Source organism: Protomyctophum bolini (genome assembly GCF_963924005.1).
Source record: "Protomyctophum bolini genome assembly, chromosome: 10".
NCBI classification, from domain to species: domain Eukaryota; kingdom Metazoa; phylum Chordata; class Actinopteri; order Myctophiformes; family Myctophidae; genus Protomyctophum; species Protomyctophum bolini.
Genome location: NC_137871.1, coordinates 18421471 through 18447183, shown reverse-complemented (window position 1 = coordinate 18447183; position 25713 = coordinate 18421471). Strand labels below are relative to the sequence as shown.

Genomic DNA, 25713 nt, shown 5'->3' with positions numbered 1-25713 from the left:
AGAGATTCCATGCTCACAGTTGGCGCTAATTAATCCAAAACCATATACTGTTCCCTGCGTTGTGTCATTGTAGTGGCTTCGCTTCAACGTTTAAAAAGGTCCTCGCATGGAAATTGACTGACCTTCTCTTCTCTGAAAGCCTTAGTGACTGTTTTTGCATGAAACATGAACTACAAAGGTCTACAGCTCTTTAATGGCCCAATCCACCTGCCTGTGACGCAATGCCTTTTACAACACCTTCCTTTTTAACTTGGCTTTTACAGAGTTCAAAGCACTGGCCTTTAAAATATAACGCATTAAGCTCTAGTTTGTGTTACGGAGTCAAGATGCTGCCTCAAAGAGCCACTCAAGACTATGAATCACTCGTCCCCAAGTGAGCTTTGTGCCGCTTGAAGCCACCTCTGAGCCACGGCAGACTACAAATAGTTCAAAAGGGAACAGAATTGCGAGTGGAAAAAAAGCCACCTTGGATCATTAAATTGAGTTTTGTAGCCGGCAGGACATTAAGTCATGTGTTGTACAGAAACCATTTTGTGAGCCATGACTTAACCCACTAAGACCTCCGGCCGATTCTACAAAATGTTTTTAAAATCCTGACAGTTTTCTGAAAAACCTATTTTTCTATACGAGTGGTGCTCAAGGACCCCTGAATGACCGCAGACTGGCACCATCTCAAAATACTTTGTTCCAGGGACCCGCCCGCAGAAGCAAAGATTAAAGTTAAAAATGTTTGCTTTAAAAATATATGTTCAAAGATTTGGACAAATTGTCATGATTTCTCATAACTTACTGTCATGCTGAGATTGTAGATCTGCTATTTTTGAATAGCCAATGTATAAAATAATGGTAAAAGTGGTTAAAATTTCAAATGACACAAGATCGTTTACCGGTTTTAGTGGGTTAAACCACTCACAGCGGAAGTCACAGCGGGCTATTTCAGCTGTTTACACGCCTGCAGTACAGTGCAGTCTGCAACACGGCTGCTCAAGTTGAACGAAGCATGGTCCTGGCAAAGCTCGCCTTTCCACTCCAGACTCCCACTATGTGTTCCCGTGACGTACAGAATGCAGAGAAGCTTTCCTTTTGCAGTGTACATTACTAGTCTAGCTTCTTCACAGCCTGTCACTGTGCTATATGGGATGTGAGATTTCACTCGGCAGAATCGGCAACAGTGTGTGTTTGTTTGCCCATGTTTGTTAGGACCTAGAGATGCAATAGCATTTTATCCAGCACCCTAGTGCGTGAGTGAGTATGGAGGTGTGGGCATTGAGCACACTGAATGCACACTCTCGTGTACATTCATCACGTCACACCATGGGGTGGAAAATGTACAATTTAGTCGTTTAGCAGATTCTCTTCTCCCAGAGCGAGTGAAGTGAGATCATGGTAAATAGCATGAACCATCAACAAACGATGTTGGTAAATGGCCAGGAAAGTATTGCAAAGAAAAGTGTTTAGTGCTTCAAAGAAATTGGGTAGCCTAGTACCTGATAAACATTTAATTCAACTGTCTAAACAACATGCTAACATCTAAATAACATTCACTCTCCATTCTCAGAAAATGGGGTGGGCTGCAACCCGAAGCCAGTGAGGGGAGCGTCAAACGGGGCAGAAACTCTGAACATTTTGGCAGGTTGAAGTCAAAATATATTCATCCACCTTCACAGTGTGTTAGTTCAAATGAGCTTACAGTACTTGGTGACACATTGTGCAACACCAGATAACACATGGCCAAGGGCATTGTTTTACCTTGAGAAAAAATAAAACGGAGGAACGAAGACATGGGAACATGGGATGGCAATAATTCAAAGGGAGCAGGTATTTTTCACAAGACTGCCTGAAACATGCATGGATAATAATTGATTCTGTGTACTTTACCAAATGAGACAAATTAATTGAAATTGCTGCAGTCATTTGTCAGATAAAGTTTGGCGTTTCTATTAACACAAACATTGACCTCCCGGTTATTCTGACTAACTGCCAGTAAGGTTTAGAATCGATCTGAGGATTCTCCTGTCGGTGCATGTGTATTGTGTAGAGCTCTAAATGGGCTGCCCCGGCCCCCCCTCCTATATTTCTGACTTTTGAACCCCTCCTCCTCCTTAAGGTCAGCTTCTAGCTATTCCATGTACTAATCTCAGACTCAGGGGTGTGACACAGCCCTGAAGACGGTGGACCAGCAGCTTCCCCGTTAGCCTCGCCAGACAGAATGCTAGCTCACACAGCTTTCCAATGCTTCCGTCGTACTTCGGAAGCGCTGAAATGGTTCAAGGCTGCAAATGTTTGCCTCACCCCTTACTTCCGTTTAGTCTTTGCAGTCATGTACATTTGTTTTACTGCAAATCAAATTAGTCTAAGATAATCTAGGCTGCTGCTTAGCCGAAATGGAACGTTTAAAAATGTGTATTAAAATATTTTTAACGATGACAACTTCCTTTGCACCGCTTTCACGGGGCGTTTCTAGTATTCGTGAATTTTTAGCTACCTCCTATAGAGCACCGCGGTTTGACTCAATATGCTAATTTAACCAATCTGTATGGTAGACTATGTTAATTCAATCTGTATGTTAGTGAATACAATAGTATGTTAGAATAATGTTAACAAAATCTGCACGCTAGAATATGTTAATACAATATACAGTAACTAAGCACTTGAGTGGTCTCCCTACTGGTACTGCCTGAAGATCATTCGCACAGTGGTTCCCAAACATTTTGCATTAGCAGAATATGTGGCCAAGCATAAACTCTAGTCTGGGCTGAGGAAATGTGGCCTCTCATTCAGGGGTCAGAGGTTTGAATCTGCATGGATACGAATTAAGAAATAACATTTATACATTGCATTTCTACAAATAAATGTCCCTTGACTTGAACATTTTGCACATACCGTAAGTAGTAGTTGCACAAAATATATCTCAAAATCTAAAGGGCAGATTGACCCAGCATGCTACCCTCTTACACTGCTAGAACTCCTGTGGAGCACCAAAACCCTGTCACAGTGAATTGTCTTCTTTTGCCTTGATGTAGAAATGTAATCTTGGATGGCACTAAAACAGCAGATATCATACACTGTTTACTGGTTCTCAAAGTACCATCCCAGGGACCCCCAAGGGTCCTTGAGGGGGTTCCAAGGGGTCCCCATGCAAAAGAAACATTTAAGCCACTTTTACATTTTTGGTAATGTTGTAATATCAGCTTTTGTTGTGAGTCTGACCTCTGCCTTTTCAACCGTGACAGATCATTTTTTGTCAGCAGGATTCTGTAGACAGATCATTTTTTGTCAGAAGGATTCTGTAAAGAAAGGTGGGTTTTGAAGAGCTTGTGAAGGATAAGCCACGGTCTTTTGCAAATCAAAGCCATTCATGCTTGTTGAGCATTGGCCATGCAAATCCCGTCTGTCCCCGTCTAACATAACGGCTTTGTTGATGTTGATCCACAGCAACGTGGCAGGCTGCAGCATGTGTAAAAGGCATCGTCTCAGCACCACATATTGCATACAGCGGTGGATAGTAATTAATCATAATTCCGCTTATAGTTGAGCAATATAAGTACTCTTATTCCAGTACTGGGGTTGAGTACTTTGTCCACCAACTGCGTTGTTATTGATGATGAAGCCAACAGCCTTGTGGCTGCATGGATAAAAGCCATCGTGTCTCAGCAGTCAGCACACAGCCCTGTTAATATAAGTAAGTGGTTGGAGGAGTGTGTGGGTGTATTTCGGGCACAGTGTGCCCGTGGCATTGTATGAGTGTGTGGGTGCGGGCCGGGGGTGTGAGGGTAGAAGGTGCGGGGGTAAAGGTGTGAGGGTAGGAGGTGCGGGGGAGGGGTGTGAGGGCAGGCGGTGCGGGGGTATGGGTGCGAGGGTAGGAGGTGCGGGGGTAGGGGTCTGAGAGTTTTTTATATCTTGGAATAAAATCCGCAGTGTTTATTTAAAAGGTAGCGTAAGGAAGCTACAGTATATTTTCTTTTTTTGAATGAATAAAATTGAAGCTGATAAATGGGTACTCTATCCTGATCAGCTGAGCCCTGAAAATATATTCTGTTCAGTAAAGAAGTGGAGAGACAGGTAAACTCCCCGTTACTGAATACATACACAGTTACAGACACTTCCAATCTCATTCCTAACTGTTCATTTAGCTGGGAAGTGGGGACCCCCTGGAACCCACAAAACCATGTTGAGAACCAACACTATAAGCTAACCAATTAGATAACACTGCTTATTAACTATGAGGAAGCAAACATTAACATTCATGGTTACATTAAATATTTGATGTGAAAATGCCTGGGGACCCTTTTTAGTAGTTTAGTAGAGGGAATTCTAAAGAAGATTGTTCTGTTTCTTTGTAGCATCTAATGTTTCTACCCATTCAGTTCAATGAATTGTTTTCCCCTGTCTGTCTGTCTGTCAAAAAAATAACAAAAGTACCTCCCTGTTGTTAAAAATACACAAAGTACAAAAATTACGATTGCATTTTCTTTTTCATAGCAATGCATCAATAAAGTGTTTAATTTTTTTCAAACGCTTAGAAAAATAGTGGAAATAGCAGATCTACTGTACAAGCTCATAGTTTGGGAGCTTGTAGATCTGCTATTTTCACTGTTTTGAATCAGAGCTTATACTGTAGATTAACGCACTTTTTCCCCTTCCTAGAAAACGCACAATATTTGTCTTTGAAATGTAGTCCAGTAAAAGTATCCAAAAAAGCAAAAAGTGCAGACTGCAGAGATAAAAAAACAAAACAAAAAAAACACATACTTAGTAACTTCAGCACTGTGAATAAGCTGTGAAAAACACTCAACTCGTACAGAAAGAGCAGAGACAGCCCACCTGTTCTAATTATAGCCTCTAATGTACAACTAGAGTTATTCATTGGAAATAGGATTGGAAAATAAGGAACACTTCATTGAAAATACTCACTGTTTTAGCAGATTGTTTTTTTATCCAAACACACAAACAGATACGCACACACAGCACAACTGCACCACACGCACACACACACACACACACACACACACACACACACACACACAACATTAATTAGTTGCCTTTTCAGTTAGTCTTTCTATTCACTGGGTAATTATGCCATACATTAGTCCCAGAGCATAAACACCTACTGTAGGTGCAAAGAAAATCCTCATAAATGACTCTAGTGAGGATGTAGCCTCGGTACCCAGGCTTTTATTTTCGTTCGCATTCGTCTAGTGAGGATGTGACTCCATCCCTCTGTACTGGTTTTAACCACTTTTATAATCTTGCCTTAAACTATTATAGCGGTGATGTTGGGCAGAAACCAGAAACCTAAAAAATAAATGTGTGTGTTTTTTTGTGTGTGATTACATCCTACTGATCCCACAAAGTATCAAAGGTAGCAGATCCACCGCATTTGTCGATGCTTTTGAATTTGAAACCCTGAAAAGTAAGGGATTTGGACATATGAGGTTCCTACCCGGCAGAGACGTTAGCAGAGCTAACAATCAACTCGTTCTATCCTGCTGTTCCTATTTTTTTTATATTATACCATTGCATTATGCCTTTTGCAATCTTCTCGGCATAATTGAAAATGAGGGTTCTGGCCTCAATGTATTTATTTCCAAGAAAATGCATAACGATTGAATGAATGGTCACATTATGCAACTTAGTAGTACATATTGTCGCTATGTCCCAAACGGTTACACCAGAATACATTTGTGACCTGGTTTCTGCACCTCCAGCCTCCAGGGTACTCAGGTCAACCTCCCAATTGCCCCTTGCTGTCCCCTCAACGAGCCAAAAAACCAAAGGCGACCGGGCCTTCTCAGTAATTGCCCCCAAACTCTGGAATAGTCTCCCACTAAAGATCAAATCCAGCCCAACCATCGACAGTTTCAAATCCTCCCTATAGTCCTGTGAATGGCTACGTTTACATGAAGGGTGATCATTCCGAATAAATACTTCCGAATAAAATACATCCGAGTTTGCCGCGAGTTTACATGGGAAATGGTCATTCCGAATGAGTGTTTATATGGAGAAGTGATAGAAGACATGATACATGTTAATTCACGTGAAACTACGCCTATCTATCTAACTATCTGTTGGACACATAAAATATAGGCAGTTCATTCATTGTGACTGTTTTTATTTGTAGACCTACTACTATACTTTGTATCTACAGCACGGCCAGGGCACGCAACGCAACACTGATGATTATTATTGTATCGGGTCGCTCGTTATTTTTGAGAGAGAGAGAGAGAGAGAGACCGTTGAACACACACACACACACACACACACACACACACACACACACACACACACACTGTGACACACACACACAGATCAGGGGTATCTCATCTGCTGCTGCTCCACGTTTCTTTTGTGGATTTCGGATCTGAAAAAAGGAACGAAATAACGCGCTCTATGTGCAAACTCCTCGGCGCCGACGGCGCGCCTTGGATATGAGCGCCTAGGAGCATGCTCAGAAAGACCAGAATGAATTTACATCCGAAGCAGTGTATACATGAGACAAATTTCTTTCAATCGCATTGAAAATCGGAGTAATCCGGCCAGTGACATCGGAATGGTTTTTAGATCGCATCGAGCGTTTTCATTCGAATGTAAGTTTTTGTAGGTGTTTACATAACAACGTTTAATAGGATTGAACTTCTATTCGGAATGAAAAGGGGATTTAACTGCTCATGTAAACGTAGCCACTGTTTTAAACCTTTTTGTAATTAGGATTTTTTTGTTTTCTTATATGAAGTATTGCTAAACATTTATTTTAATTTTCTATTTTATGATGTAATTTTTATATGGAAAGCACTTTGGGTCAACTTCTGTTGTTTTTAAATGTGCTATATAAATAAAGGTGACTTGACTTGACTTCAGGAAATGGGGAACAAATGGAAACTGTGAACACAGGTGTTGAATGCCAATCTCATGGATCATGGTACGGTGAAGATATTTGACTAAATACACACTTTTCTGGAAAAGGATACAAACAAAATGACCTGACCCAAAAAGAGCTGACCAAAAGTCACAGCAATTCATTATTTGAGATTAATCCCATAAAAAAATCCTAGTGTTATATGGCTTTGTTATGGAATCCATGCAATACTGAATATGGGATATCAGCCGTTCTGGGGCTGGTACTACTCATAAATCATTAGGTACTGGTGTTTACCTTAAATAATAATCACAAATGTTGTTTCCTGGCTTTCAGTCTTGATAAATCCTCTATTAATTCCAGTCCAGCTGGCGTGTTGACATCAGAGTGAACTGTAGTCTCTGTTGCCCTGCGAAGATTTTACCTAATGCGATGGATCATCATATTTATTCTGACAGGTTATAGATAGTGCCATTCTGTGTCCAATTAATATGATAAAAAGTCAACAACACAAACCCCAGGCCTTGCGACTGAATTTTAATGAACCACCTGTGGTTTAATGAACCACCTGTTGGATCTTCAGGTATCTCTAGTGGGGTCGGAGCGAATTGATTGGCAGGTGCACTTTCAAATATAAGCAACAAGAATCAAAATACACTCTGTGGTTGAGAGTGTATTGAAAAATTAATGTAGCATCACCCAGACTGCATTGTACTAGGGGTGCAACAGTTAATTGATCTATATATTTATAATTTAATTAAACTGCAGTTTCATGATCAAACACTATTTTCAGCACGTCATTAATCATTGTGTGAGAAATGAAGTGTTCTGTCTGTGGGTTTTGAAATTCATTATATTTATCCTGCTACCCTAATAGACAGGGGTACATGAGCACCTGGCCGTTCATTCGTGCTCTATCTCCGACCAAGCCACACTTCCACCACACATCTCTCTATGCAAAATAAAACCTGCACACTCCCACAAAAGACATAGACTACATTGCATTCGCCAAAAATGTCTTCTTTACTGTTTAAATATTACTTTTCTGAAACACGCTATTCTTGCTCAACCTCAACAGCCTACGTCAGAATCGTCATGTTGGCGTCTACTACGCCAACTACGTTCACTTAATGGGGCCAGTCCTTCACAGTGACACACGCGTTAGATCAACCACGCGACCGGGATGGTTTCTACCCCTCAATGTCGTGCCTACTCTACACTGCCATCCGAAGGCCCCTCCCCCTTTCACTGCTCCTGTGTGTGACCTGTGAACTACTCTCTGACTGCACTGTGGCTTGATTTATATGTGCGAGGTTGAAATGTAATGCACATAAATTAATTATAGGTCCAGCAAGCAAATCATGATTGTCTGTTTGTGCTCAATAGGTCACCATCACATTCCGATTTTAGGTGTTGTGTTTTCTATGACATTTATTTGGGCCAGTAGTTTCATATCTATCCTTTTTCCGACCAACACAGAACATGCTAACGGTGTTAGCGCGTTAGCATCCATCTTGCTTTTGATTTATATGTGCGAGGTGGAAATGTAATGCACATAAATTAATTATAGGTCCAGCAAGCAAATCATGATTGTCTGTTTGTGCTCAATAGGTCACCATCACATTCCGATTTTAGGTGTTGTGTTTTGTATGACACTTTGGCCAGTAGTTTCATATCTATCCTTTTTCCTTTGACCAACACAGACCATGCTAACGGTGTTAGCGCGTTAGCATCACACAGCTTACAGCGTCAGTGTTGCATGAATACTTTCAACCATGACAATGCCGACTACTTTTGCTACACACACTTCCCAAGGATTATGGAGATGTCTTTATTTTTTTTTTAAGGTTGAGAAATGAAATAATTATGGTCGTTTCTAATCTCAGCATTTCACAAGAGAAAGACGTGGATGCCTTTCGCTGCGCTGTTGGCGTTGCCATGTCTCATAGAAATAAGTAAATAGGTCTTTAAAAAGAATCCCAAAACAAGCGCATATAACAGGGGTCTGTAACCTATTTTAAATGAAGTGCCATGTTTTTATTTTCTAGATAGTGAGTCAGCCACAAGCTCACATCACAACAATAATCCATGTAATAATCACAATAACAATACTAATAATAATAATCATAATAATCCTGCTACCCTAATAGACAGGGGTACATAAGCACATGGCCGTTTATCCAACAGCTTTCTCCGACCCAACCACACTTTCACCACACATCTCTATATGCAAAATAAATTCGGCACACTCCCAGAATACATATAGGCTACATTTCATTGAAAGAAATGTCTTAATTACTGAATAAATATTACTTTTGTCAACCACGCCATTGTTGCTCAACATCACCAGCCTACGTCAGAATCGTCATGTTGGCGTCTACTACGCCAACTACGTTCACTTATTGGGGCCAGTCCTTCACAGTGACACACGCGTTAGATGAACCACGCGACCGGGATGGTTTCTACCCCTCAATGTCGTGCATTTGCTGCGCCCTTCTAATGCTGCGCCACGCCTACTCTATACTGCTCCATGCGACTCGAACAGCGTCAGCAGCAGCAGCTCCGAGCCTCCGTCAGAAAGGCTGCCCACAGCACTGCACAGCCCCACACCCAAATTAATCGAATGAATGAATAAGGCGCTTATATCGCTATTGCTCAGTGGATGGGACATTTACATTAAAAGCAATCGGATGGACGCGTGGATAACGGCATGGTTGTGTGCAATCGGAGGGAAAGCTTCCATAATCCATATAGCTTCCATGCTAGCTGCTTCAGACACAGGGGAGGGGAGGGAGAAATAGTGCGAAATAGCGCTTATGCAACAATTACCCTAAAACACAAACACCTCAACTCGATGTCATTGTGAATAAGAATTTCGAGCGAAATAATAATTTTTGGAAGGACACTTTCACCCAGTATGAAGCTAAATGTGGAAGCCGTGTGTGTCACACCAAAACGGCTGACCTATAGAATCCTGTAACCAGCCTCTCGCACTGCCTGCGAGTTGGCTCCGTCTAAGGCTCCGTCTTATGAGCAAATTTAGAACTTCCGGTCTGACAGCTAGCAGATTTAAGACATCCGGTTGCTTTCAGAATAAAATAAGATTATTTAATTCGTTAATTAAATAATTTTTACATTACATTATTAGTATTATTATTACATTACAGTTATTGTAAAGACACACATTATGTTTCTGTGTAAAAATAAGTAATTAAATAACATAAAAAAGTTATCTAAATGGATAAATGCTATTCACTGGAGTGCATGGACTTTATAAAGTGGACACTGGACAAAAGACGGCTCCGCCAGGCAACTATCTGGACATACCCACGCGTTTGGGAAGATGTCCTCTACCACCCCACAGTCTCCGCTAAGCGGGAGAGGTGTAAAATTCACAGCAGCAGAGCTTCTACTGGGGTCAATGCAAAAAAAATTACCGTTTCCGGACCCAGAATGGACACTGGACAAAGAGGCCTCCGCGAGGCAACTATCTGGACATACCCACGCGTCCGGGGAGATGTCCTCTACCACCCCACAGTCTCCGCTAAGCGGGAGAGGTGTAAAATTCAGAGCAGCAGACCTTCTATTGGGGTCAACACTCAAAAAAGTGCCGTTTCCAGACCCAGAATGGACACTGGACAAAGAGGCCTCCGCGAGGCAACTATCTGGACATACCCACGCGTCCGGGGAGATGTCCTCTACCACCCCACAGTCTCCGCTAAGCGAGAGAGGTGTAAAATTCAGAGCAGCAGAGCTTCTACTGGGGTCAATGCAAAATAAATTACCGTTTCCGGACCCAGACTGGACACTGGACAAAAGACGGCTCCGCGAGGCAACTATCTGGACATACCCACGCGTCCGGGGAGATGTCCTCTACCACCCCACAGTCTCCGCTAAGCGGGAGAGGTGTAAAATTCAGAGCAGCAGACCTTCTATTGGGGTCAACACTCAAAAAAGTGCCGTTTCCAGACCCAGAATGGACACTGGACAAAGAGGCCTCCGCGAGGCAACTATCTGGACATACCCACGCGTCCGGGGAGATGTCCTCTACCACCCCACAGTCTCCGCTAAGCGAGTAAATGGGTGCTTATATTTCTATGTGAAATGTGGTGATGCTGGCATCACAATAGATGCCAGCATCACGCTGCCTCCGTCTAATAAGCACATTTACAACTTCCTGTTTGGAAACCGAAACAGATGCTTCTGACATTTGCCTGTGCGTGCTTAATCGTTGTACTTCTGAACACATTTCCCAAATCTCAGTGATTTATCCACACATCGCTCTGTGTGTGTGTGTGTGTGTGTGTGTGTGTGTGTGTGTGTGTGTGTGTGTGTGTGTGTGTGTGTGTGTGTGTGTGTGTGTGTGTGTGTGTGTGTGTGCGTGTGTGTGTCGCGTCGCCCTCCAGCTGCAATTGCGAGTGTGCGCTGTGTGCAGGGCACACTACTGAGTTTAAAACCACAGCTGAAACATGAAGTGGAGTCTGTCAATTCCCGCAATTTCCTTCTTCCCATATTGCGCTGCAACGACACTAGGATTGAGCCCCCCGAAGGGGGGCGAAATTCTAGTTATTTATAATTATACACCCTCCCCCCCAGGACATTTGTAGTCATGCAGCTATAGGCCTCATTTATCTGAGACAACTGATGACTAAGTTATGCGTTAAAATAGTGACAGTTAACAGTCAGAGTAGTTTATTACCAGTATCAGCTCAGCCACGAGGATGTCTATCTCCCGGGAGATGGATTGTTGAGGTGTAGTGGCACATCTACCAACAGCTCATTACCAAGTCTTATGGCTTTTCCACTACAGTGTGTAACCTGTCCATAACCTGAAGCCATCCAGAACCCATGAAGTTCTATTATGGATTCTATTGTTTATGTTTCCATTAGAACCAGAGCCACCCCTGAAGGGTACTAGACTAGTGTATGTCATTTAAAAAGATAATACTACAATAAATATGAATATGAAAAGAAATCACACACAGAGCAGAAACTTCACTCTTGGTAAACTAATAATCAAAATGGCAAGTCAGTCCACTGGGAAAGTAACATGTGCACAGAGGAACATATGCACATGAAGGGTGCCCTGACGTCATGAGCATCCAATTTCAGTGCACATAATAATTACACAAATGAGTCCCTATGGTTATAGACACTGGCCTGCAGCTTCCATCAGAAAGACAATGCTCTTATCTACAGTAACAGGCAATCAGTCCCCTACCCACCCAGGATAATTTGTATATGCGCCGCCAGCCAGTGGAAGGACAGGAGGAGAAGGAATGGGACGTGACGTAAAAACAGGATGAGAATGTTTCATTAGAGCGGCTGGAACCCGCCGCTAGGCCTCAGCCTATATGGCGGCCCTGCTGCTGTCACTCTCACAACGTTCACTCTGAGAGTGTGTACACTCTCGGAGTCAGTGGTGGAAGAACTCAGATGTTTTACTTAAGTAAATGTAATACCACAATGTAGAAATACTGTGTTACAGGTAAAAGTAAGTAACTTTACTTGAGTAAAATAACAAACCTATTGGCATTAAACAATACCACCAAAAGTAAAAGTACACATTATGCAGAATGTCCCATTTCAAGTTTTCAAAATGTGACAAAATCTTTCTAAAATACTATAAATAGTATAAATAAGTTTACAATGCAACGTGATGCGATGTGTTGTGAACTTGTGGATCAGCACTCTTTTGAATTTTGACGTATAAGTATTAAAGTAATAAAAATTTGCAAGGTAATTAGTAACTAAAGCCGTTAGATAACTGTAGTGGAGTGAAAAGTACAATATTTAACTCAGATGTGTGGAGTAGAAGTGTAAAGTATCGAAAAATGGAAATACTCAAGTAAAAAAAATAAAAGTTTAGTATTTACAATAGTTACATCCCACCACTGCTCAGATGAACAGATAAATTGACACTGGGGATATGTATTTTGTATGTGTATAGTTCTACGTTAGGTTTAGCTAAAGCTTTGATTCGATAAGGATAACACCACAGTAATCCGTTTGTCCTCAGGCACCCGAGCTTAGAGAATTGCCCTAGCTCCCAAATGTCAGATAAAAAAAAAACAAAAAAGCAACTTTGTCAGATAAGCAATTAAAAGAGAACTAGGTTTGCATTCTTGGCAGAGGGGGGGAGACGAACATATTATAAGATAATAATTGCAGTACTTGGGAAGGGTGGCTTGCAGCCAGTAATATTGCCAAAGGAATGAAATGTTTGCCTTGAAAAACACTAGATTAAAGAAGAAAAGTAAGTATGAAAGTTAAGTAGGTCGGAGTGACTTGTTGTCTGAACCAACCAGGCAATGAGGGTGAATTTACCATGCACTAATACAGTGGTTTGAAATGGGGACCACCCAAAATAACTATATTTGAATTTTGAACTGGGGATCCCCCCAAAATAATCATATTTGATTTTGAACTGGGGACCCAAAATCATGGAACCCCCCCCCCCCCACACACACACACACACACACTTGGATTTGTATAGGCGTTTGCATTACATTTAGTTTGACTCTGTTCCACAGGTACATATTGTAAAAATATATAAATACAGTATATAACAACGCCTCGCCCCAAAATAGCCAATTTACATGAAATGGGGACCACCCAAAATAACTATATTTGAATTTTGAACTGGGGATCCCCCCAAAATAATCATATTTGATTTTGAACTGGGGACCCAAAATCATGGAACCCCCCCCCCCCCACACACACACACACACACACTTGGATTTGTATAGGCGTTTGCATTACATTTAGTTTGACTCTGTTCCACAGGTACATATTGTAAAAATATATAAATACAGTATATAACAACGCCTCGCCCCAAAATAGCCAATTTACAAGCTCACAACACCCCGCAAGGTGAGTCATTGTGAGCTTGTAGATAGCCTTTTTCTTTTATTATTTGACAATTTGGCCAATGTTTGACCAGTTGTTATTGTACATTTTTAATTGATGTAGTAACAGTGTTAGATGGGTCCCAGGGACATTTTGCATTGCATCCCAGGACCCCCAGAGGGTGACATGATTGCGTCCTTTCTCAATTTAGTGAGTCTAATGGCTCGTACACACTGCTCCGATTATGCTGTCGGGGACCATTTTTGGCGCTCACCGACAAAACTCCCGATCTGACGCAAGATCGGCTTTGATTGCCAAGGTTTTGCTCGCTGTGTGTGAAAGGCACTGCGAGAAGATATAGCGCCGATAAAAGTGCTCGCCGACGCCTTCCCGACCGTTTCTGAATATCAAGCAGGTTGCGATAGCGTCCAGAGAAGTCCTGTATTACAGCCAATGAGAGCAGGACAGCTGTGCTCACTGACACTGTCTTCTGTCGTGTCGACTGTATCGATAGATGATCAGATGATAATATATATAACCTATATTCCTTGGGTAAATCCCTGTCCTGTCCATGCAAGCTATATTAGCCCAATGTTGCTGTTAAATAGTCTATAAAACCAACTTATTTCACTTGAATAATGTTGAATTGTTGATAAAACCACATCGGAGCAAACTGTTGGACCGTGTGCGCTGTGTGTGTGTGTGTGTGTGTGTGTGTGTGTGTGTGTGTGTGTGCGCGCTCAGAGACGGAGAGTTATTTCATGAAAATCAAGATTTAACGTCATGTCTCGCTGCAGCCCACGTATTCTACACGCTGCCTGTCACAAACATGTCACCGTGTAGCCTGGCTATTCCTGTGTGTGTGGCATGCACGGATCCGAGAGAGAGGCGCCTGTGTCGGTCTCGCGCTTGTATCACGGATTCACGGCATCCTGCACATGCGTGAGATGTCAAAATGAATTGGAATAAAAAACAAATGATCGCATCTTGGTGAACTCTTGCAGTTCACCAAGCCTAGTCGGCGACCAATCGTTTAGTGTGAGAGCCACAACAATATAATGAGTCGATAAAAAAAAAAGACTCCTGTAGTGTGAATTACTGTGAAATACATAACGATCTGATGACTCGCCAACAACTTTAAAACTCCTCCAGTTTGTAGGGGCCATAAGGATGCAGGATGCAGCCTATTTGCATTCACTGCAGAGTAATGGTCTCGTTTCATTTAATTTATTATTGTTTTGCGCCTGCGTGCAGCCATTCACTTCCTTATTTACGGGCAGACGAATCTTGCCATTATCACTGTCCATGGTTTTAATCAGAACACCAATGTTCTATCCTAATTTCTGACTTAACCGAGCATCTCGTAAAGAGAGATCAGACGAGGTAGTGCGAGGTAGTAATGAAACATTATACCTCCCGGTTTTGGGGGGAAATGGAAGACAATATGCCCATCTGCTTGGCACTCTAGCGCCTTTATTCTGAAAAATTCTCTGGCAAAAGTAGTGTTAAAAGGATACATAGTGCTGCTTTAAATGGGAAAGCAAACATGATTTATTTTTTTATTAACGATTTGGATAACACTGAGAAAACATGTGCCAAACTGTCCGTGGTGACCTGCCCTAATTTCCTTTGTGCAGAGTTGTGTGTTCATGTGACTCCGAAATGGTGAAATGATTCCAGTGCGTGGGAACATTACACAGATAATGAAGAGTCTGTGTGGGCGGGGTCCCATGCTGCTTACTGTAGATATCTTCATATTCAATCTAACACATTAAGATCTATGGATAATCTCAAGCCTCAGCCTGATCGATAACAATGTATTGGTGTACGATGTTTATCCGGATTTTGGAGTGAATGCCAAAGTGTTGACCTATATTTTGTTTTTAAAGTTCAAAATCCATTCTAATCCATCTAATGCTGAGCTTGTATTTTCAAGCTGTGCCTACAAGCTGAGCTTGTAGATTTGCTATTTTTTCTAAATCTTTGAAAACTTCTGAAAAGTTTCTCAAAATATGGGTGCCCCGTTGAAAGGTGCAAACAAATTGATTCAAATTGTGAATAATAGAGCGCTAGAGTCCTGACTAGGGTTTAATATTTTCCCGGATTTGGCTAATTTTAATTCCCGGGAATTTGCGGACCTTTTCCCGGGCTCCTACGGGAATTCCCGTCAGAAAAAAAACAAAAGAGAAGAAAAACAAAGTACCCACCAAAATGCATTTATATGTATAGATACTTCATATGTTCAATAGAATTGATATTTTTTGGTTGAAAACGTTTTATTTGAACGAAATATGAACATATAGCCTGCAATAAAATAATGTTATAGGCCTACTACGCTATTCAGAAAACGTGACACTTAAGGAGTTTGCACTAATGTGACTGTCGAAGCACGGGGGGGTGGGGGGGAATAAACGACCTCACGTCTTTCTTTCACATTAGGTATAGGTCTTTCTTTCACCATTTGAGCAGTGGTGCTGGGTCCCCTTCTCCACTGCAGAGAATTTGATCATCCCGCTTTGTACTTGAAAAGTCCGATTGGGTGTTAAAATAGTCAGCACGGCCAGTGCACAGCACAGCACACTGCTGATTAGTGATTATTAGAGAGAGAGAGAGAGAGAGGGGCTGCGTGCTGGTGGTTACTATATAAAACAAATTGTAGCCTATACTCATCTTTGTTTGTGTTCCGTTTCACGTTATTGCTGACTGCTGAGTGAAGCACACATGCAGGCAAAAACCAAAAGGGGTTTAGAAGTGACAATGTCCATCACAGGGAAAGGAAACTCCTCGCTCCGTCGGTAAAACCCTCCTTTTAATACTCTATGGGTAAAACACACTTCTCAGTTCTCACAGAGACTGATTAGGCTAAATGATTGACAAGTGCAGCAGCTTTGTCAATCTTTTGTTTTTGCCAACGGCTGATTCGGTCTGGTTATTAGCCAGGCTATAGCAGCTTTGGGAGCGTGCCTGAAGATGTCCAACACAGTTCTGGAGAGAGTGACTCGGTGCTTGTCCAGCGCAGACACGAAATTATACGTTCTCCTCAGACATTCATTATTTTGCTAAAGTGTATAATAAGCTCTGTATCTGGTTAATTGCGGGAGGATGCAGGATTCGCGGAGTCCCGCTGATTTTATCTTGACCTCCCGTGCCCGCCCGCAGGTATTTAAATACCGCCCGTGCCACCAACATTTACGTTGGGTCCCGCTGGCTTCCCCGTTACAGCCCTTGAGTGTGATCCATAATTCCATATAAATATCATCAAATATGTTTGAAAATGATGGGAGGGTTCAGATTGGACATTTGAGCACTATAGATCAGATGGGGAAAGAACGTGCAATGTGTGAAAACTCTTTTAGTGTAATTTCTAACGAGAAAAAACAACACCTCCGGGATGACGGGTCCCGAAGAAAATTTCGGTCGGGAATTTGCGTGCCCTATACCCGGGAGGCCCGTAATCCCGGCATTAAACCCTAGTCCTGACGTCATCCCCTGGTTCCAAAGGGTTTGTGGATGTATTTCTCTATGGAGAATAACATGAGAATAACATAAAATCGTCTCATAATAAGAATTGTGGTCCAAAAATAAACAAACTGTCTCTGCGATATTGTCAATACTGTAGGTGTCTCTGTATCGTTTACAACAGTCAGTCATATTATTTGATAGAGTCCGTTTCTAACGAAAATGTAACCGTCAGTCACATTTTCTGACTGTCGATTATTCATATCCATACGAGTGAAATGGCCAGGATGATGTTTATTTTTCAAACACGGTTCTTATGAGGTAATCTAAAATCCCCCTATGGGGAATATAATACAAATAAAAAAGTAGGCCTACACAAACCTGTGAAATGAGCGCCCTCTATACCGATATTGACGTCAAACTGGTGGGCGTTAAAATCTGCATAACTGCATAATATAGCCTACTGCGATTTGATGCGATGTGATCGTGCAGACAAGCCAACACCAACCCAGGACTCCTGGATCGCTGCCCTCCACACCCTCCTGTCTAGTATCAGCATCTGGAGCTCTGCAGTGTGCCATAGCTCTGCTGGCACGCCACAGTGCTTCCACACATAAGTAGCATGCCCCTTGCCCGTGCGACTTGGGTTGGCTCCCACAGTAGTCTGGAATCTAGCTTTAAGAAATCTTGAAAATATTTTTCATATTTAAAAAAACACACATTATAATATCATTGTACGATTGTATTGTTTTGCCGTCGGGCAGAAACCACATTTCAACATGTTATCTTGTTTGTCACACAAAAGTTGTGAAGATAGCAGATCTACAAGCTCACACTGTGTGCGGCCACACTATGCCCCCCCCCCCCACACACACAGCAGATGCTAGAACCTGTACTGTAGCTCTCCCACTGTGTGTGATAGTGGGGTTTGTTTGAGGAGCGCTTTGCCATTACATTAAGTTGTATTTCCATTTCCGGCTGCAGCCAAAACTCTGGTTGAATTTATTGCCAGTGTAGTACCATAATGCTGCTGCTGCTGCTGCTGAATGCCGCAGCTGTCGGATATCCCGGCTAAATGGACCCTCAGATCCCCTCACAGCGGCAGAGACAAATCAATCCTCAGCACCAGACTGGCGGCCATGAATTAACTAGAAGCACACTGACTGGAATCATTTCTATCCCCTCATCTCATCCTATTCCACCGGCCGTCCAAGTAAACAGGTTTGTTATGATGGCTGAGGAAAAGACATAATGTTTATCTCTCCTCTGTTGCCTTCATCAGTCTGTCTCTGTAAAAAGGCTGTCAAACCTCTCATCTGTATACCCTCCTTCTTATTCTGTCTTCACCCTGCTTCCTCCCTAAATGCAGTGAACGAAAATCCTCCAAAAAACAGATTATTTCTCCAATTCATATTGCATTTTGTTGTAAATCCTGATTTGTCAACTTTGCAACAGGGTACAACTTGCAAGGATCGTGCATTCGTGGAATGAGCAACACAGCCATGATGGCGACAAGTTATTTATATGAACCCAGTTCATAGTGTTTCCTCCTCTATTGTCAAGGGGTATTGTCTTATTCTGTTAATTCTGTTCTAACACTTTTACTGCCCAGGATGTAAGTCCCTGTCTTTCGTTTTCAAGCCCATCTGTTGACTGCCCCAGACAGAGATCTCCGTCTTTTAATGCTTTTTAATTATTTGATATCGCACTATAATATCACACTACAGTCTAGGAGCGTCTAATGTGCAACTTTCGAAACCACTTCCGGTTGGTCCATCATCAAAAGTGTTCATGTCCATGATATAAATGTACAGAGATCTCCATGAGCCTTCAAATGGGGGTCTGGGGGTCTCAGAGTTACTACAGGAGGGCCACCAAACATTTGTGTGATAGGAACAAAATAAAGTTAACAAAATGTATTAACCAGTTGAGCCCTAGCATATACTGGGGGACCATTTGCCAAACAATTGCCGATTTACAATCGGTTGATTCTAGAGTACACATTGCACCATTATGATCACAGTCATGTAATAATTAGGGAATTACATTGTGAAACACCATGAATCAAACACACGCCCACCTGTGGGGTCACTATGGTGATGCTTGTATAACAGCAGGTACAATTAGCAGTCATCACCAATTATAGTTCATTAGCCTCCTTCCTTACGCTTCCTTCCTACCGAGAATTGAAACTGAAAATTCAAAACAATATAATACTGCTTTACTGATGCACATGAAGGCCTAAAATACTGTAATCAGAAGAGAATGTCCATTGCCTGACATGTGTTATTAGACTGTGCTTCACGAGATAGATGAAAAACACCTAGAAAAGTGTGCTCTATGGAGCGCAGATCCCTGCCTACCCAGGACTGTGTTGCAAGCCTTTTATAGCGCCATCATGATGAGGCTGGTTTAAAACATGTGGGCTGCCAGACGGGTTTGAAACATGTGCGATACCAGGCCTTCCTTGGGCTACTGGGAGTGTGCGTGAAAAGTGTCACCCCATATCGACACATGATTTCTGGCATTTCATGCCAAAATGGGCCTCTCCTGCAAACATGGAAATGAAATTGCACCAAACGGTTCTGAGAACCACTGCCTTAGGCCATTCCAGTCTGCCATGCAGGGATAAAAAGTTAAACTAATCGGGTCACTGTGGAAGACTGTACGTTATACAGCGGACACTGTGCACATCTTGTGCCTGTATTTATCATTTGCCACAAGAGCTTTCAGGACAGCAGACATCGTTCTCATATTCTAAGCACACGGTTTGTCTTTTCAGGACTGCAGACATCGTTCACATATAAGCGCACAGTATGCCTGCTGAGGACCATGGATGGCCATTGTTGTCTTTTCTATTTAATAATAATATAATATACCCTGTGAATTAGGGTATTACACTATACATTCGGACACCACTACAAAAAGGTCTATTCAGTATGGGACTGATTGCCAAATTATTCTCAGTACATAGTGATAGGTGTCTTTTTGGGATCGTAGACAGTGCCCACATCATCTCAGAACAAGAGCTTTCAGGACCGCGGATAGTGCTCACATCATCTCAACTCATCGTGTCTGCTCAGGACAATGGACAGTTCCTCAGGAGAGATGAATCAGTAAAGGCCTTTTGTTAGCTTTACTCACACAGCAGCTTCTATAAAAAGCCCTAATGGCCCTTACTGCTGGAGGTAAGACTGTATTGTCCTGCTCTGCAGCGTAATGGACAATGACACCCACATTACGAGGAAGGGCAAGTGGGCTGATTGGCTTCCAAGAGACTGGATAGAATTACATCTAGCTTTTCTCTGGAGAGAAGGATTCCTTCTGCCCTACTGTAACTAATCACTTCCACTCAAAATAAATTAATTAAATAAAATGAAATGAAAAATCAATACAACATTAAGACTTCATAAGGCTTAATATTGTACATACTGCACAGCTATACACATATTGTGTACAGCTACCGTATATGCATGCTCTGAGTTTTACAGTGGTTAAGACTGTATATGGGCTATATCTTGCCACCCCTTAACCCTTATCCCTAAACTAATTTGCCATGTTTTACCTTTTAACCTTTTAAAATAGTTCAAATAGCCGATCTACAAGCTCACAATGTCTCAATGTAGATCGGCTAGTTGAACTATTTTAAAATGTTTTTCAAAAAAATAAATAAATGGCAAACTAGTTTAGGGATAAGGGATAAGGGTGGCACAAGATGGAGCCCTATGTGTTTTATAAATATTTAACCAATATAAAGAATTAACAGGAGTTTGTGACAAAATACATTGGATCCATTGGAAATTATTTTTAGATCAAGGGTCATCAACAGGGGGTCTGGGACCGCTAGGGGGTCCTCAAGAGTTACTAAATAAGTTACTAAATAACCGATCTAAGCACACAACACCTGAGTGAGGGAGAGAGCCACCCGGTTAATGAACGCGCTGATCTAGGAGTCACAAAGCCACGAGTTGTCAGCCCAATAAATTCACTGTTATTGACTGTTATGCTAACGAGCGGCAGCTAACGATATGATCGTATAAAAACATGGATTAAAGAATATAAACCCTAGAAAACATAGCCTACGGTTATGGCAGGCTACACGATTAATTTAATTCTGCCGGGCTCCGTGTTAACACAACTCTCAGACATTTCTACTTCTCATGTTAAAGCTGCTAATTTTGGTAATTTTGGTATTTAATTTTGGTATTCAGACAGCCAGCAATGGGTAGAACGCTCCCAAAATGTTTTGTCTCTGAGACACATCTAGGGGCTGCAATCTGCATTCAAAGATTTTCCTAGAAGATTTGTCATTGGTCGATTTGCCTGTCTGCTTCCTGATTGGTTAGTCTTTGTGACAGGGTGTTTTTTTTTTACCAATGACAAAGCTTCTAGGAACATCTTGGAATGCAGATCGCGGCCCCTAGATGTGTCACAGAGACAAAAATTTTGGGGGGAGAGTTCTACCCTCTGCTAGCTGTCTGAATATTTAGGTTATTTAGAGGTTAAGGTTTAGAGTTTTATGTACAGCTATCCCTAAAACATTTTGAAACATACCCTCTATCAGTGAGGCTCACGTTATTATAAAATGTCATTATATTATGTACAATTTGTATTTCCTACTTGTACAGGCTTGCACGTATACTGTACTTGGCTTGTGCACATAGGGAGTGTGGATTCTTCGTTTGATCTCTCTCCTCTGTGTCAGATCTCCCAGTCGTCCCAGCCCTGGTTAAGATTTTAATTGAGAGCAGCTGCTTGGCCTTTTCTCAACATGTGCTGTTGTGTGGCATGTTCCGCAGTAGGAACAGCAATGTTGGCTAATTAAGTTAGTCACCTGGGTTAGGGCTCCGCGAGCAGCCAGCTTTCTGTCACTACGGAAGCAAGGGGTCGACAGCTTTATATGCACTGTAAGACCCTGTGCCAATTACTAGAGGACAAGAGAGGCAGCAAAGCAAGAAACCATTTCATTTGCGGGTACACATTGTGTATATAAAATTACGCACGCACGCACACACTCACGCACGTAAACAGAAGGGTGACAAATTAAAGGAAAACCATGAAAAAGTGGATAGAAAAAATGCATCGATACAGGTAGATTGCATGATACAATTAACATCATCTTACAGTATGTATCCTGACATTGTGTGTAGCACAGTAGATTAAGTCATCTCAGTAAACCTAGAAAAGTGCTCTCCATCAGGCCCACACATTATAAGACAGTTAGGCCTATAGCCAGTTGCAATGGAATATGAAAACTATGGCAGATACATCTGATACGTGATTACATGACTTAAGATATATACGTGAGTTCTGGACAAAATTTGTAGGAGATGTACTGTAGGGGAAAGTGTGTTCTTAAGAAATCACAAAATGGTGGAAAATCAGGTGGAAATGGGCTTACAAAGTTTCACGGCTACCGGTCCAACAGTGCAGGAGATTAGCTGTTCACAGACACACTGATGGATAGGCTGACAGGAGCAAAAGCATAAAGTCTCCGGCCTGGCGGAGACTATAAATAATTGCTCCTGAACTGCTGCCTTTTGGCCCGTGAATGAGGACAGGACACTAATGAAGTCAGTTGAATGGCCACTGATTTGAGATTCGAGTCACAGAAACACACCGGCAGAAACCAAACTAATAGACCTGATCTCTATACAGTACTTCAGCTCCCTTGAGGCAAATCATATTGACCGCATCTACGAAGACAAATATGATGATACACCGTACTTCTATCACCAGGAGATGGTGTGGGTGTGAATAATGTGGTGCAAAGAAATGCATGTGTGAACTCTATTCGTGCATGTCAGTGTTGACAGAGAGTAGCTCTTTTTACACTGACTCCAACATGTGTTTTTTTCTACAGAGCACACACATCTACAAATGAATCGATAGCACTGAAACTGAACATGCAGGCATGCACCTACCTGCTAACAGTATGGATGGAATTATCAATACAGCTAACGTTAAGACATGTGTAGAAGAGTTATCAATAACAGCACATGTAGAAGGGCAGAATGTTGATGTCCAACAGCTGTTGGCATGACTCCCATCTGTATTTTTATTTTGTGTCATAAATTAGACGTGAATGAAGTTTGGAGATGAACAACACATACATACTTTTTTACAAATGTGTTTTTTTACAAATACGTTTACTATGGTGACTGTACACATAAGCCTTATCTCCCCCATGTTGACAAACAGTGGACTATGCCTATGCGTTCAAGACAGGTACACGTTAACGTCGCCTTTCCTCATACTGTAGTTTTTTTTGTTTGTTTTTTTCCTTTTCAGATGAAAATACAGAAGGCAAATGGTGAAATGATGTATGTGTAGCAGAGTGGCTCACAGCTAATTCCCTTTAGTTTAGCGGTTAAGATGTTGGCAGACCCGGGATCGAATCCCAGATGTTACACAACACTTGCATGGCAGGGTTCATGAATAAAAAGCAAGTCTTCCAGGGAACGGCACACTCAAATCTAAGGGAAGATTCAAGACAATTTACAGTGAGAGATTATCCACACTCTATTGAGTGAATAACACATTCCATCTCCATCTGCTGTGCGCTATAGACCTACTGCAGAGAGATATTCAACGACATGAGCAAACATCACCGACATGTTGTCTCTCATGCTTTCATGTTTTCCAGCGGATCCACCACCACATCAACCAGAAAGCTGTGAACGACGTGTACGTGAGCGTGATCTCTCCGTCTAAAGAGAACCGTAAGTAGCCCAAAATAACTGTACGTTCGCTCACTGGCAGGGAATGCACACCGCTTATAACATGAGCGGTTCCAAAACGGTGGGTCGGGACCCGTTTTTGGATTACACAACTTAAAAATAATATGTGTAGATCGAATGAACATGCAGAATTGAAGGCTGTTATGTCAGAGCAAAAAACAACCTAGATTGAACATTAAAGAGTCACGATGCACTACCGTCAACAGCAGAAACAACACACACTGTAGATTCACATTTCACAACATTATTGAGCCAGAAACAATAACTCACTGAAAATAGAGCAACAGCTTACATCAGCATACAACACAAGCAACAGCTCTGCAAATGAATACAAAATACAGTGAAAGAAAGAAAGAAAGAAAGAAAGAAAGAAAGAAAGAAAGAAAGAAAGAAAGAAAATGAGGAATAGGCCTACATATAGACAGAAGTTTTACCACCAAGCCAATCCGAACCAATACTATAATCCCATGCAGTGCCAGAAACAGTCACTGAACATGTTTCAATGCCATCCAGTAATTGGGTTCCACAGTAGAGCAACAGCTTGAATCACATTAGTAGACACACAGCATACAGATACAACACAAGCAGCAGCAGAAGAAGCAGAAGCAAAGAAGACAAAAAACAAACCTTGAGCCGTCTTCTACTTGACTTCATCAGTTGTGTAACTGATGGCCAGGGACCTCTATCTAGCATCGCCATCTAGCTCATCCTTAGACGAGCCGTCCAACGGCATCTCCAGTCATCTCCATCTCATCCTCCCCTGCTGGGAGCTCCCGGTGTCAATGGCAGTGACCGAGCATTCTGGTGAAGCACAGTGGCCAGGGACTTCTGCAGGGCAGGCTTAAGGATCACTGTTGCCGTCTGGGCCCGGGTCACCTTAACTCGTATATCGCCAGGAGAGGGTTTGGAGGGACAATAAGCCTTGAGTGAAAGAAAGAAAAAAAGGAAGAAAGAAAGAAAGAAAAAGAAAGAAAGAAAGAGGTTCTCAGACTATTTCATGTCAAGGACGCCCACATTTATATGTATTTGATTGAGGAACCCCATCTGAAACGGTTTTGTGCGAGGGAGGGACCCCAAGAAGAGAAGAAGTACCAGTATGTTAAAATTAAATCTATATTTAAAGATTGTCACAAATTTTCAAGATTTTTCACATAAAAATAACTAGGCACGATGTGACTAGCCTACTGAGCTTCAATATCTAAAAAATGTTAATAGCCAAAGTAGAAATGTGACCCTGGTGATGGACCCCAAGAGACCATGAGGAGGGTTGATGTCTATAGCCTCATGTGGTCCTCCCCTCACTTTTGAGATTAAATAAATAAATAAAACTTTCAAACTACTTCTAAATTAGTCTAGCTACTGTACATCCTGTACATATTGTTGTGGACTTAATGATGTGGTGGATTGGAGGCGAGTGAATGATGCCACAACTTTACGTTCAGCATATAAATTGACAGACAGAACTTGGCACAAATAATGTCGGGTAGGTAAACTCACACTGTGCATATAGTCTTTCGCTTTGTGGTGTCGGTCCGTAGTTCTCTGGCAGAGACGGAGGAGGAATCACTCTGACGTCCATACACATTGAAAACCGGAACATAACACACTAAACTGGCGGGCTGAACATAACCTACCCCAACCTATGACCCCAACCCCCTGAGGCCCAATCAGAACACATAGGCTTAGGCTGTGGACAATACACTGTAGTAGCAGGGCATAGGTTGCAAATGTTCCCACATTACACCATATCTACTTAAAAAATAAAACCAGTTACTATAATTAGTCAATACTTTTTCTTTTTTTTTTAAT

The 25713-nt window shown here is 41.9% G+C and overlaps 1 protein-coding gene across 1 annotated transcript in view; it reads left to right on the top strand.

The window, feature by feature from the left end:
• Window positions 1-25713, top strand: part of frmpd3 (FERM and PDZ domain containing 3) — a 181610-nt gene that overhangs the window by 36091 nt on the left and 119806 nt on the right. The window contains exon 2 of the mRNA XM_080773906.1: window positions 23811-23886. The gene's annotated coding sequence lies outside the window, so the exon portion shown is untranslated. The remainder of the gene's footprint in view (window positions 1-23810; window positions 23887-25713) is intronic.